This window comes from Tenrec ecaudatus, chromosome 14, assembly GCF_050624435.1.
Source record: "Tenrec ecaudatus isolate mTenEca1 chromosome 14, mTenEca1.hap1, whole genome shotgun sequence".
Taxonomy (NCBI): Eukaryota; Metazoa; Chordata; class Mammalia; order Afrosoricida; family Tenrecidae; genus Tenrec; species Tenrec ecaudatus.
Window position 1 is genome coordinate 6,869,795 of NC_134543.1, and position 14,280 is coordinate 6,884,074.

The 14,280-nt window shown below is 43.6% G+C and overlaps 1 pseudogene; it reads right to left on the reverse strand.

Moving 5' to 3' along the window:
- Positions 1–12,643: 12,643 nt before the first annotated feature.
- Positions 12,644–13,391, reverse strand: LOC142426123 (fibroblast growth factor receptor substrate 2 pseudogene; annotated as a pseudogene).
- Positions 13,392–14,280: the final 889 nt, after the last annotated feature.

The following is a 14,280-nucleotide window of genomic DNA, read 5'->3' on the forward strand; positions in this document are numbered from 1 at the left end:
ATGCACCCACTTTGTCTTCAGCGACTGTGTCAGGAAGGTGGAATGCCAGTTTAATAGAACAAAGTGTTCTTTCATTGAGGGAGTACTTGAGTGGAGGCCCAATGTTCATCTGCTACCTTAATACTAAACCTATAGATATATGCACATAGATCTATTTCCCCATTGTTATATATAAATATATTTACATATGTACATGCCTGTATTTAGACCTCTATAAATTCCCTTTGCCTCCTGGTTCTTTCCTCTATTTCCTTTGACTTTCCTCTAGCCTTATTATCATGTTCAGCCTTCCTTTGGATTTTAGTAATTCCTCTTGGTTACATTGCCCTTGATGAAGCCCTACCAGGCCTCCCACACCCTCACCACTGAATTTGGAGCACTTGCTCCCTTGTCCCTGGATTTGTTAACACCAGTTCCTTCCCCCACCTTCACCTCTCCCATGTCTCCCCACCCCGCCCAAACCATGGGTCTCATTTTCTCCTCCAGATTGCTTATCTTGCCTATCTTATCTAGATAGACCTGGAAGAGGTTGATTTTTGACAAGTGTACCTAGGCAGTTCAATGGAGGAAAGGTAGTCTTCCAAAAAAGGTTTCTGAATCATTATACAGCCATGTTTTTTCTTTTTAAAAAATAATAAAATGAAAAAATAATAATAATAATAAAATAAAGCGCCATCTCTTCAGACCTTCTACCCAAAAAATTCCTCAGAGCTGATTCTGGGCTCTGCATGTGAAGCATAAAGTTAGAAGTCTTAGAAGAAACTCTTTGTGGCCTTGGGTCAGACAAAGCGCAGGTGTTGGAAGGAGGCCGAGCAGCAGGACCTATCGTCTTGCTGAGGGAACTGCAAAACGCTGCAGCCACCGTGGAAAATGCTTTGGCAATTTTCTATAAAGATATACTCAACCAAGGACCCAGCACTCCCTCGGGCTAAATGAAAATGTTCACACACATTGCTCCCACAAAGGCCTGCTCAAGAAGAGGGACCCTTGCCAGGGTTATGCGCTATCCAGCCAGTCCCCCCTGACCACGACCCTACATCCCACAGAAGCGAACACTGCCCGGCCCGCGCCCTCCGGCTGCACAGGCGCTTGTTATTGGAGTCCCCGCCTGTCGGTCCACATCGTGAAGGGTCTTCTTCTTTTTCACAGCCCCTCTGCTTTACCAGCCATGGGGGCCTTCTCCAGGCGCTGAGCCTCTCCTGACGACATGTTCAAAATAAGGCAAAGCCTTGCCAGCCTTGCTTCTGCGGAGCCACCTGGCCACACATCTTCCAAGAGATGAGTTGGTTCTTCTGGGAAACCCGGGTATATTTGATCGGCTTCATCACCCCTAGAATTCAAGGGCATCCAGTGTTCTCTGGCCTTCCATGTACGTTGTCTGTTTTTCACATGCTGTGACGTGGACAAGCACACCACAGCTTGAGCCTCATACAATTTGGTCCTCTTGCCTCGTGAACATGTCTCCAGCAGATTTGCCCAATTCGATACATCTTTGATTCTGTGACTTGCTCATTCATTGCCCAACTGTCACGTGCAGAAGAGGACATGGAAAATGCCACGGCTTGGGTCAGGCACACTTTAGGGTGAATGTCAGCCAATTCTTTTTGCTACAGTGATTCTGTGTATCTTTCTGTCATCTTTTTTTTTAATCATAAATTTAATATCAAGAGCAGGTCAAAAGAAAAGGAAAAACTGACAACATCTCCCCTATATAAATATGCACACGACAAGACTTTGTTAGCAAATACAAGGTTTATATTTTATTTTTTAAATTACTATTGAATTTAACTTTAGCTAAAAATTATATGGTAAGTTAAGAGGATCATTGAATCTTATAAAAGGATAATAAATCTATTTAAATCCATGATTAAAATTTAACAATATCAACTCATAATCAACTCTGCTTCCTCCAATGATCCCTCTCTTCTCTCTTCCTCATCACCCCGTCCATCATCATTTAATATTTTGCTCAGAAAATACTTTAATACTGCAACTCAAGGCTTAGCTTTCTGTTTCCATTCTTTCCCCTTGAGCTGTGCTCGGTGTGATCTACCCTTCCAGTGTCCTCACTCCAGGTCTTGGCACATTTCATGATAATACTTGGCGGTGTCTTCTTGAGCTGCCCTTGGAATTGTATGTTCAGCTCTTTGACCTTCTCAATTTTCCTATTTCCTTTCACCACCTTACATTCAAGGAAAAGTTTCAGAACCTTCCGGCATCCATTTTGGTCTTTTATTTATTGTCTTTTAATTGAACATGTGCCTCTTACATGTATGTTGCTTTTCTTTTTTGTTTTCTTTTTTTCAAATCATTTTATCAGGGGCTCTTACAGCTCTTATCACAATCCATACCTACATGCATTGTGTCAAGCACATCTGTACATATGATGCCATAATCATTTTCAAAACATTTTCTTTCTACTTGAGCCCTTGATATCAGCTCCTCACTTCCCCTTCCCTACCATTCCTCCCTCATGAACCCTTGAGGTTATAAATTATTATTATTTTCATATCTTACATCATTTGCTGTCTCCTTTCACCCACTTTTCTGTTGTTCATCCCCTGGGGTGGGGGTGGGGGTTATATGTCAATCATTGTGATCGATTCCCCGTTTCTCCCTCCACCTTCCCCTTGCCCTCATGGTATCTCTATTCTCATTATTGGCCCTGAGGGGTTTATTTGTCCTGGATTCCCTGTGTTGCGAGCTCTTATCTGTAGCAGTGTACATGCTCCACTCTAGTCAGATTTGAAAGGTAGAATTGGGGTTATGATACTGGGGGGAAGGAAGCATTAAAGAACTAGAAGAAAGTTGTATGTTTCCTCGAAATTGGACCTCGACTCGAATGCTCCCTCAAAGCAAGGACACTTTGTTGTAATAATCCATCATTCTGTGATTCTTGCCTTCCCGACACAATCATTGAAGACAAAATGGGTGCAAAGGCAAATGTGGTGAAGAAAGCTGATGGTGCCCGGCTATCAAAAGATAAAGTGCCTGGGGTCTTAAAGGCTTGAAGATAAACCAGTGGCTATCTAGCTCAGAAGCAACAAAGCCCACATGGAAGAAGCACACCAGCCTGTGTGGCCTTGAGGTGTCAATGGGACCAAGTATCAGGCATCAAAGACCCAGAACAAAAAATCATACTAATGGGAATGAGGGGGAGCACGGAGTGAAGACCCAAAGTCCATCTGTAGACAATTGTATATCCCCTTACAGAAAGGTCACAAAGAAGAGATGACCCATTCAGGAAGCAGTATATCATCAATGAAATATACAACTTTCCTCTAGTTCTTTGGTGTTTCTTTTTTTAAAATCTTTCAGACAAAACAAACAAAAGTCATTTCAGTGGGAATGGGGGGTGGGGACAGAGTGGAGACTCAAAGCCCATTAGTAGTCAATGGGACCGCCCCTGTCAGAATGGCCACAAGGAAGAGGAGAGCTAGGCAGGGTGCAACATAGCACCGACTAAACACACAACCTTCCTCTACTTCTTTAATGCTCACCACCACCACCACTATCATGACCTCAATTCTATCTTACAAATCTGGCTAGGCCAGAACATGTATACTGGTACAGATAAGAGCTCTCAACACAGGGAATCCAGAACTGATTAACCCTTCAGAACCAATAAGGGGAGCAGCGGTACTAGGAGGGTAAGGGGGAGGGGGACGTAAGGGGGAACCGATCACAATGATCAGTGTATGGCCCCTATCCCAGGAGGATGGACAGCAGAAAAATGGGTGAAATGAGACAGCAGTCAGTGTAAGACATGGAAAAAACTAATTTATAAATTATCAAGGGTGGGGGAGGGATAGGGTGGAAATGAGGAGCTGATGCCAGGGGCTCAAGTAGAAAGAAAAAGATGACAACATATGTACAGATATGTTTGACAAAATGGATATATATTTACATATATATATAGATAGATAGATCATGATCAGAGCTGTAAGAGCCCCCAGTAAAATAAAATTTAAATTTTAAAAAATTTCAGAATCTTGTGACATCCATATTGGTCTTTTCTGTCTTTTAAATGTACATGGCTTTTTTTCATGACTGACTTTTCCTTCAAAAGAAAAAACACCTTTTCCTTATGAACTGGATGAAGGCTTGCAGAACAGAGTGTCAAGTTCACGTTCAACAAATTCAGACACATTTTATTTTGTCTCATGGATTGAAATCCCCTCATCCCTGGTCCCACTTCTTCCTGCCGGTCCTGTTTCAGTGCCCCCCACCCTCTCTTTCCTGGCCCTTCCGAACGCTGTCCTTGGGTCAATAGTGGCCTTTTGCTCTCAAGTGGCTGATGGTGCTGAAATGTGTGTACCTCTCCAGGGTTATCGCTCCCTGTATCGGACTGTCTATTGCTTGGCTGAAAACACCCATCGGTATGAGTTCATTTCCAGACCTGAAGGGTGAGGACAGGTCCGGCTCTCAGGAGTTCCATCAGTCTTTATCTAATGGACACAGTAAAGCTGGCCTTTTTTTGCTTTTGAATTTTAAACCATGTTTCTTCTTCCATTCTACCCAAGACCTTCTGATCTGGTCCTTTCAAAGCAGTGAGACATGGAGTCTTTCAAAGCAGTGAACTAGTTGCTCCCATGTGGCTCCAGTTGTCATCCCTCTTATTCCTCTGGACACTTGCCCTCAGAGGATCGCTCACCAGCTTTGAAGACACCAGGTGCTACTCACCAAAGTAGGGTGTCGAGCACCGTTATGCCAACTGACTTTAATGTCCCCCAAGACTGTGACCTTAAGCCCCCAGACTCATTGTCTTGATCCTGCCAGGTGTGTGGGTTACATCTAAGCTTTTTCTCACTTTTTCCCTACATGCTCCACCACATTCCTGCATCTATTTGCAGCAAAGGTAATGTCATGTCAAACTTATATATGTATGTGAGTATACCCCCACTCTCCCTCACTCAGACACCCACTCAGCCTGGATGTCAGCCCAAGCATGTACTGGTCGATCGCCATTATTGCAAGGTTGCGTACATAATAGTATTTACCTGTCAACTTCAACTCTAGCACTCGTCCCAATGTCCTCCCCTGCCTCCATCATTTTTTTTGGCCAGTCTCCCTCTGAATGTATATTGCCTTTCTTTTCACCCAACTTGGATGTACGTGACTTCCTGTTCATTTGAAAGTTCTGTAACAACACTGTTCCCTCTTTTTACTTTATAATTGTGCTTATTACATACTGAGATCTCTGACTCCTTGTGTTGGGTCTTGAAGGTTTGTTTTACTTTGGATATTTCTATAGCTGGGTTGACTTTGGGGGCGGGGTATGCCAAAAATGCTAATCTCAGATTATTGATGATTGCTATTGATTCTTTATGCAGAGAACTCCCTCAAGTATTTCTTGTAAGGCTGGCCTTGTTTGTCATAAAATTCCCTTTCATTTCTTTTTATCTGGAAGTGCTCTAACTTCATCATTGTATTTGAGGGACAGTTTGGCTGAGAATATGATCAAGAACCAGTGGTGCTGAAGGAAGAAGTTCAAACTGCACTAAAAGAATTAGCCAAAAATAAGGCTTCAGGAATTGATGGGATATCAACTGAAATGTTTCAACAAGCTGATGAAACACTGGAAGCACTCACTTACCCATGCCAGGAAATTGGGAAGACAGCTACTTGGCCAACTGACTGGAAGAGATGCATATTTATACCCATTCAAAAAAAAATGACCCAGCAGAATGCTCAAACTGTAGAGCAATCCCACTTATATCACATGCCAGGAAAAGTGTTACTGAAGGTCATCAATAGCAGTCACAGCAGTACATTGACAAGGAGCATTATCAGAGGTCCGGGCTGGATTCAGAAGAGGAAGTGGAACTCGGGATATCACTGCTGATGTGAGACAGATCTCGGCAGAAAGCACAGAACACCAGAAAGATGTTTACTTGTGGTTTACTGACTGTGCCAAGGCATTCGACTGTGTAGATCATAACAAACTATGGATAACCTGGAGAAGAATGGGAATTCCAAAACACTTCATTGTGCTCATGCAGAACCTGTACATAGATCAAGAGGCACTGGTGTGAACAGAACAAGAGAATACTGCATGGTTTCAAATTAGGAAAAGTCTGTGTCCGTGTGGTAATCCTCTCACCATACTTTTTTTTCTTAATCATTTTATTGGGAACTTGTACAATTCTTATCACAATCCATACATCCATCCATTGTGTCAAGCACATTTGTACATTTGTTGCCCTCATCATTCTCAAAACGTTTGCTTTCTACTTGAGCCCTTGGTATCAGCTCCTCATTTTCCCCTCCCTCCTCCCTCATGAACCCTTGATAATTGATTAATTATTATTTTGTCATATCTTACACTGTCCGACATCTCCCTTCACCCACTTTTCTGTTGTTCATCCACCAGGGAGGAGGTTATATGCAGATCCTTATAATCAGTTCCCCCTTTCCACCCCACCCTCCTCCACCCTCCTGATATCGCCACTCTCACCACTGGTCCTGAAGGGATCATCTGCAATGAATTCCCTGTGTTTCTACTTCATATCTGTACCAGTGTACATCCTCTGGTCTAGCCAGATTTATAAGATAGAATTGGATCATGATAGTGGGTGGGGGGGGGAACATTTAGGAACTAGAGGAAAGTTGTATGTTTCATCATTGCTACACTGCACCCTGACTGGCTCGTCTTCTCCCCATGACACTTCCATAAGGGGATGTCCAGTTGCCTACAGATGGGTTTTGGGTCCCCAATCTGCACGACCCCTCATTCACAATGATTTGATTTTTTTGCTCTTTGATGCCTCATACCTGATCCCTTTGACACCTTTTGATTACATAGACTGGTGTGCTTCTTCCATGTGGGCTTTGTTGCTTCTGAACTAGATGGCTGCTTATTTACCGTCAAGCCTTTAAGACCCCAGATGCTGTATCTTTTGATAGCCGGGCACCATCGGCTACTCTCACCACACTTATTCAGTCTGTATGCTGAGAAAATCATCAGAGATGTTGACTTATATGAAGAGATTGGAGGAAGGCTTCTTAACAACCTTTGATATGCAGATGACACATCTCGCTTGCTGAAAGCGAGGAGGACTTGAAGCGCTTGCTGATGAAGATCAATGACTGTAGCCTTCAGTATGAATTACAACTCAAGATAAGAAGACCCAAATCCTCACAGCTCGGCCAATAGGTCACATCATGATAAATGGAGAAAAGGTTGAAGTTGTCAAGGCTTTTGACTTGCTTGGGTCCACAATCAATGCTCGTGGAAGAAGTCAAACAGCACATTGCATTAGGGAAATCTGCTGCACAAGACATCTTTACAATATTGAAAAGCAAAGATGCTACTTTGGTGATTGACATGCACCTGACCCAAGTATTTTCAACTGCCTCAGATGCATGTGAAAGTTGGACATTGAATCAAGAAGGCCAAAGAAGAATCAATGCATTGACTTGTGGTACTGGAGATGAATATTGAAAGTACCAAGAACTACCCAGAGGAAAAACTTATCTGTCTTGGAAGAAGTATGGCCAGAGTGTTCCTTACAGGCAAGGATGGCGAGACTTCATCTAACATACTTTGGGCAAGTTCTCAGGAGAGACCTGTCCCTAGAGAAGGACATCATGTTTGGTCAAGTAGAGGGGCAGTGACGGAGAGGAAGGTCCGTAAAGAGAAGGATTGACACGGTGGCTTCAACAATGGGCTCACGCATAAGAATGATTGTGAGGGTGGCCCGGCACTAGGGAGTGTCTCATTCTGCTGGGCACGGGGTCTCTATGAGCCGGAACCAACTTGATGATGCCGAACAACAACATACCATTCTTGGTTGTCAAGCTTTTACTTTCAAATTTTACATGTATCATCCCATGACCTTGTTGCCTGTATGCATTCTGCTGAAAAGTCAGAGCTTAGTCTTTTGAGGTCTCCTCTGTGGGTAACTTCAGACTTTACCCAAGCTGTTCTTGCTTCTTGTATGTTGTTTTGGAAAGTTTGATTATGGAGTATCTTGGTGGTTTTCTTTTGGGGGTCTTACCTGTCTGGGGTCCATTCTGCTTCTTGGGTGCACATCTTCTCATCTTTGATGATATAAGGAAAGTTTTCTCCAAAAATTGTCTCTGTGCTTTTGTTCACGGGGCAGAGGTCTTTTTCTGTTCTGGAATTCTGATCACATATAACGTAATCCTTCTGATGGCGTCCCACATATACCTTTTTTTCTGATTGTTCCTATAGCAGAATGGGAGGAAGAGATTTTTCCCTGAGATCACTAATTTGACCTTCCATTGATTCAATTCTAGTCTTTTGCCCATTAAATAATGTATCATCTAGAATTTAATATGAATAGACTGTTGTTTGTATGTGAGTGATGTACCTTTTCCTTGATTTCATCTGCACCATTCTCAAACTTTCTACTGAGAGTCCCTTTGAAAGTACCTCAATATCATTCTTTTGAATTTTTTAATCGGGTAATCCCAAAGCCACTTCTTTAGAAAGGGTTTCTTGTTCTGTGATTTTGGTCATTTATTTGAGTCAATCTGTCGTGTTCTTTGGTGTGAAATTAAATTGTCTGATGTCTCTGGGGCATTGCGGTGTTATTGTAGTTGTATTTAACTGATGATTGTATGTTGGTGTGATCTTAAACACTCATCACCGGTCTCCTGGCAGATGTGACAGAGACTGGAACTCTTTTACTAACTAAAAATAAATAGGAAAAATTTAAAACAAGGGAAGTGAATGGGGAAAAAGTAAATGCAATCATCAAAACTAGTGTGAGAAGAAAGAGAAAGAGAAGCCAACGTGGTAGAGAGAAAAAAAATAAGAGGAATAAAAGAGAAGAAATAAGGAAAAGAAACAGGAAACGAGAGAAAGAATTTTTTTAAGGAAACAGGGAGAAAAGTGGGGCAAGGGCAGGATTCAGAGAGGAGAAAACTGGAGTACAGGGCATCCAATATGGGTCAATACCTTTTTCCAGTCGAGGAAGAAGACTGGAATGAAAGGTGAAGGGGTGGGATACCCAGCCCTAGTTGAAGTTCCTAGCACTGCCTTTGTTATTAGACTGGTAAGGTGGAGTTCGCGTGCTTGGAGATTCTGGGCTGATGCACCGGAGCCTGACCCACAAGACAGTGTGGCTTCTACTTCAGGCAGAGCAGGGACTGTGCAAGGCAGCGTGTTGCCAAACCTTGGGTGCATGAGGCTCAGGGGTGGTCCAGGCTCCTGGTCATCCATCAGGAGAGTGTGGGGAACGAGCAGAGTGCCACCTTTCTCATCACAGGCCACCTGTGTGCCTTTGTGCTGCCAGGCCACTGTCATGATCAAATGTGGCTTTCACACGTTCACGCGCCATATCGGGCAGTCAACGATTCCCCCATCTGCCTCTGCTCTCACAGCTTTTGCTACTCGTCATATTCAATTCACTTCTCCAGCCCTTCCTCAAGGCTCCAGGATTATTGTTCAAATCTGCGTCCTGTCCTTGTGGCAGAGGGTCTGTGTAGCGTGCCTGCCTCATTCTCCATCATGCCAGAAGTCTCATGGCCATGTCTTCCCATTACTAATCCTTCCTCTTTGTTTCCAACTGTCGAATTTCAATCTCCGGGCATCATCAAAACATCCAGATTGCATGTTTGGTCGATTTCAGGTCACGGAAGTTGGTCGAATCCTTCAGTCTCCTCGTTATTGGCGTTAGTGGTGGGTAGCAGTGGTATTGGCTGGCCTTGCTGGTAGGCAGATGGATATCATCCTGTCAGAGGCAGCACTACACTTCAAGACAGATCTTGAAATATCCTTTGTGGCGATGAGTGGGACACAGGCCTCTTATTTTGTCACTCCCAGCATCGTAAGCCGTACAACTATCCATGCAAAATGGCCAGTGTTGGTCGATTTCAGCACACTAATGCCCCGGATATTAATCTAAATGTATTCCCTTTCATGTTCGATGACTTTGAATTTCCCTACATTGTTACTTAACGTGACCCAAGTTCTGATTACAAACGGATATTTGCACCTCCTTCTTTGCATCTTGCGTCATGTCACATTAGTAAATGAATTCCCGGAAAGCTTTCTTTCATCCACATCACTGAGGTCAGCTCGACTTTGAAGAGGCAGCTCTTCCCTGGTTTTAAATTAAGTACCTTCCAACCTTAGCGGCTCACCTTCCAGAGCAAGCGAGATTCTGTTGCTATTCATAAGGTTTTCAGTGGCTAATTTTTCAGAACAAGGAGGTCACTTTCAGGGCTCCGGTACACCTGACCCAAGCCATGTGTGGTTGTTACATACTGTGGTGTCAACTTACTGAGGGGTAGAGTCTAGCCTGTCAATCAGGTCGCAGTTTGATGGTCTCATTTGGAAGCTCGATGGAGATAAATAGCTGACCGGAGGCCAGATACACACAGACATGCTCTGCTTCGTCTTCCTGCTGACAAGACTCATGGAGCTATGTTAGAGTCCTGGAGCTGGAGGAACCATGTGGAGACCCATGCCAGCTCTGAGATGCTTCCACCACCACAGGATCCACAAGACTTTCCACCCACAAGCCTGTGATCGTCCTGCATTCGGCATCATTGCATGTGTTTCATGAGTCCAAAGAAGAATTTATAGATTGGTATCAGGCATATGAGCTAATATCAGACTTATGGACTTGATCTGGACTGAGCTGGGATGTTTCCTCAATATTCAATTGCTCTTATATATAAAGCTCTTTTTTTAATTGAAAAAAATGTTTTTATCAACTAAAAAAGTAAACAGCATATAAATAAATACTGAACAAGGGCAACCCTGTTATAGAATAACAGTAAGTTCCAAGTGAAACTTCAAAATTATTAATTTGATGGGGAAAAATGCAAACCAAACAACAATGAACATATAATCCAATCTCAACCTATATACAAACTTAGACATTTTAAGTTGAAAAAGACATTGAGCAACAAAATAACATACCCCAAACACCAAAGGGAAAAAAAAAACCTGAAGGTAAATGGAAACCTAATGGCACAAATACCTCCCGAAGACAATGATACTTATTGATAGGACAGGAAATTTCCGAGATCGTGGTTCAGATTTTCAAATGTTTTTGGGTCAAGTGACCTGAGACCTGATTCTTGAGCCTATTATGAGTCTGATTTAGAGATCTGGGCATGCCCTTCAAATGACATCATGAGATGAGTAAACATAAGTCCTTGCTCCTTCTCGCCTTTCTCCCACACCAACAGCCAACCTGATCCATGGACCCAGGACTCTCCAGTGATGCACAAGGCAAAGGAGCTGATTGGTATATCAGGAGGTGTGGTATTTATATTTCCTTTACATATGTCTTGGCTCATGTTGAAAAGCCATTAGTGAGGGATTCCTCATGTTACATGCTGGCGGCCACATACCATGGACAGTGAATCTACATATATTACTTTCAAATCCCAGCGTTATCTGTTAGCAATGCACTTTATCAAGAGGCTTTATAAAATGTTTTCAATGCCAGCCATGACTTACACGTGAATGCTATGCATAAGTCCAGAACATCCAAAGCAATCAACCAGCATGTCACTTACCCCGACTCTCGTTTTAAATAGGCACTGTGACCACGGGAGGGCTGCAGGACGAGAATGAGCAGTGTGTACTGACATTAGTGTCCTTGATGAGTGCCTGCTCTACGCTAATTCCCTTTAAAGAAGCACACGGAATAGTCAGGAAACAAAATTTTGTCAGTCTATACAAAGTTAGTGTTTAGAAAGGAAAATGAAGCACTTGCATCTTCATGTTTTAAAACTTCACAAAGGTGCAAACAATGTAATGCTTTCCAGGCTCACGTGGGCAGGTCAGTACTATTATGCCTAGTCTTCCTAGATGTACCATCCCCTCGTGGCAGTGCTTTCTGCAAATTTGACATAGCAGCAGTTTTCTCAATGTCTATCACAGCACACAACTCGGTGCGCCTTGTGGCAGCGACGTGGTAGGCGTTTTTGGAGTCTGAGGGTTGTCAGAATCACTGCCACCTTCCAAGTCAACTTGTATGTAATTGAGCTGCCTGTGTTCCAAACTCAGGTGTCTAATGTCAAAGTTAAAGACGGTTGGTGCGCAGTCCCGACACCTTGCATGCTCCGTTCTGTGAGCGCTGGCTGGCATGGTTACATTCTCTGTATTTACAGAGTTATGCATTGCATCTAGATGATTATGGTAGCCATTCAGAGATGGGGTCTTTGGTCCTAAGTTGTCATCTTCATCTCTACTAAAATTGCGGGCTTCCCAAACAGAAGGCAACGAGGGCAGGTTTTCTTAATTTAATAATGCAGCTCTCCTCTGAGCTGAGTTGTTGATGTTCTGGGTATCTGAGGTACTGGTGGATGTCAGACGACCTCTCCTGATCCCTGAGGCACTAGGGATGGATAGCCCATTTATATTTTCATACACTAGTTTGTTAACAGAGGGTCCATCTCTTCGTTCATCACTGTCATATCCAGTGTCCCATTCTGTGTTACTTGCTCCACTTGCACTAACTTGATCTCTTCCAAGTTGCTCCAGTTTCTCGTTTTCCATTAATTGCTTCTGAACAGGAGTTGGTCCTAAAACAAATTTGACTCCTTCAGGCTCAAGAAGAACCTGAGGGTCCCTGTCTTCAGTACTACTTGGTTTCTCTTTGGGGGTACTGCTTTCAGCATTAGAAACCCTTGCCTCCAATGAGACATGCACACTGGTTCAGTTTTTTCGCTCTTCGTGAACACCTGTAGTGTTGACATAGGTATGTACTTGATCCTCAGATACAAGCAAAGGGTGTGTCGATTCTTCGCCTACTGAAGGCAGGCGTGCACTTCCCACAGAAGGATGTCTGCTTGAAGGAGGAGATGAGCCATCTCCAAAAGAGGGATATCCATTAGGTAAGTTCTGAGCAGCAAACCCTGGAGTTGTAGGGGTTCAAGGTGTTCTGGGAACCTCCAATTCTGCCTGAGGGTTGGTCCTTTCTACCACTGGCTCCCCCACCACATTTATACTATTATTTTGCATAATCTCTTGCAACATGTTGAATAATTCTTTTGCACGAGCACATTTAAAGGCAAAGGTTCCTTGTCCCGTTTGACACCTTCGGCCACTTTCAAAAGAGAGCAGATGTGAGTCATAGGCACAGTGTCGCAGGCAGAGGCAGTGCCATTTTACCAAGTCACTTTTGCACGTATACAAAATCAGTTCTGTGTCTGTAAGCTCCATTATGCCAGAACCTAACTCATTTCCATCATCATCCACATTAACGACCTTAAACTTGTTTCGATGGTTATCTGGGATGGTGTCTTTATCTGGATAGCTACAACAGCTACCCATGGCTTCTTCAGAAGACCATGTGAGCTCTAGATCTGGCCATTAATATTCTTAGTCTCTGCTGCAGCACCAGGAGTTTAATCATACTTCAAAATACCATGTTTGATGTGCTTGCTGATTTAACCTTCAGTCTGCTTTTTGAGAATCAATAATTTATTTGGTTTGATTGTTTTTTAACTTTTATTTAAGCAAAGTATTGTGGTACTTTTGCTTGCTTTTACTGTTTTCCAGTGCAAACATTGAGCATGCTGGTTGTCTTAGGGATCCAAAGGCCTTTTCAGCTCCAGGTAAAAGGATATTCGAGTCTGGTTGAAAAGCCACAGCTGCATCTTACTTTATGACATATTGACTGTCTCATCACTGTTCCAGTCGAGTATCTACTCTTGTTAAGGGTCATTTGGTTGGCCGGGGCGCCAGGAAGGGGCAGGGCGTGGTCAGCGGGCACAGCACCCCAGGCTCCTGGCCGGGCGAGAGTCCCTCTTTTGGAGCTGAGCGAGCCTCGGCGGCTGTGCCTACAAGACCTCTCTCCAGCCCCATAAAGCTCTTTCTTCTACACATGAGTGCCTCTGGATTTGCTTCTCTAGTCCACCCAGACTAACACACCATGGTATTTTCAATCGCCCCATCTGCATGTGAAACTGAGATACTGAATAAAGGAGATCAAAGGGGAATTGACACATAGGAATTGTGGCCCTGGTGAAGAGTTGAAAGCACCATGAGCGGCCAAACTAACAAATATGTCTTGGAAAAAGTCTAACCAGAGTGCTCCTTAGGAGTGCTCACGGGCTTTGGACCTGTTGTCAGGAGAGACCAGTCCTTGGAGAAGGACGTCATGCTGGGTAAAGTAGGACCGTGAAAATGAGGAAGGCCCTCAAGGAGAGGGATGGACACAGTGGCTGCAACAATGGCTCAAACATCACAGTTGTGGGGATGCCACAGGACTGAGCACTGTTTGGATCTGTTTAACATAGGGTCCCGATGAGTCTGACCTGACTCAATGCCACCAAAAAACAACAACA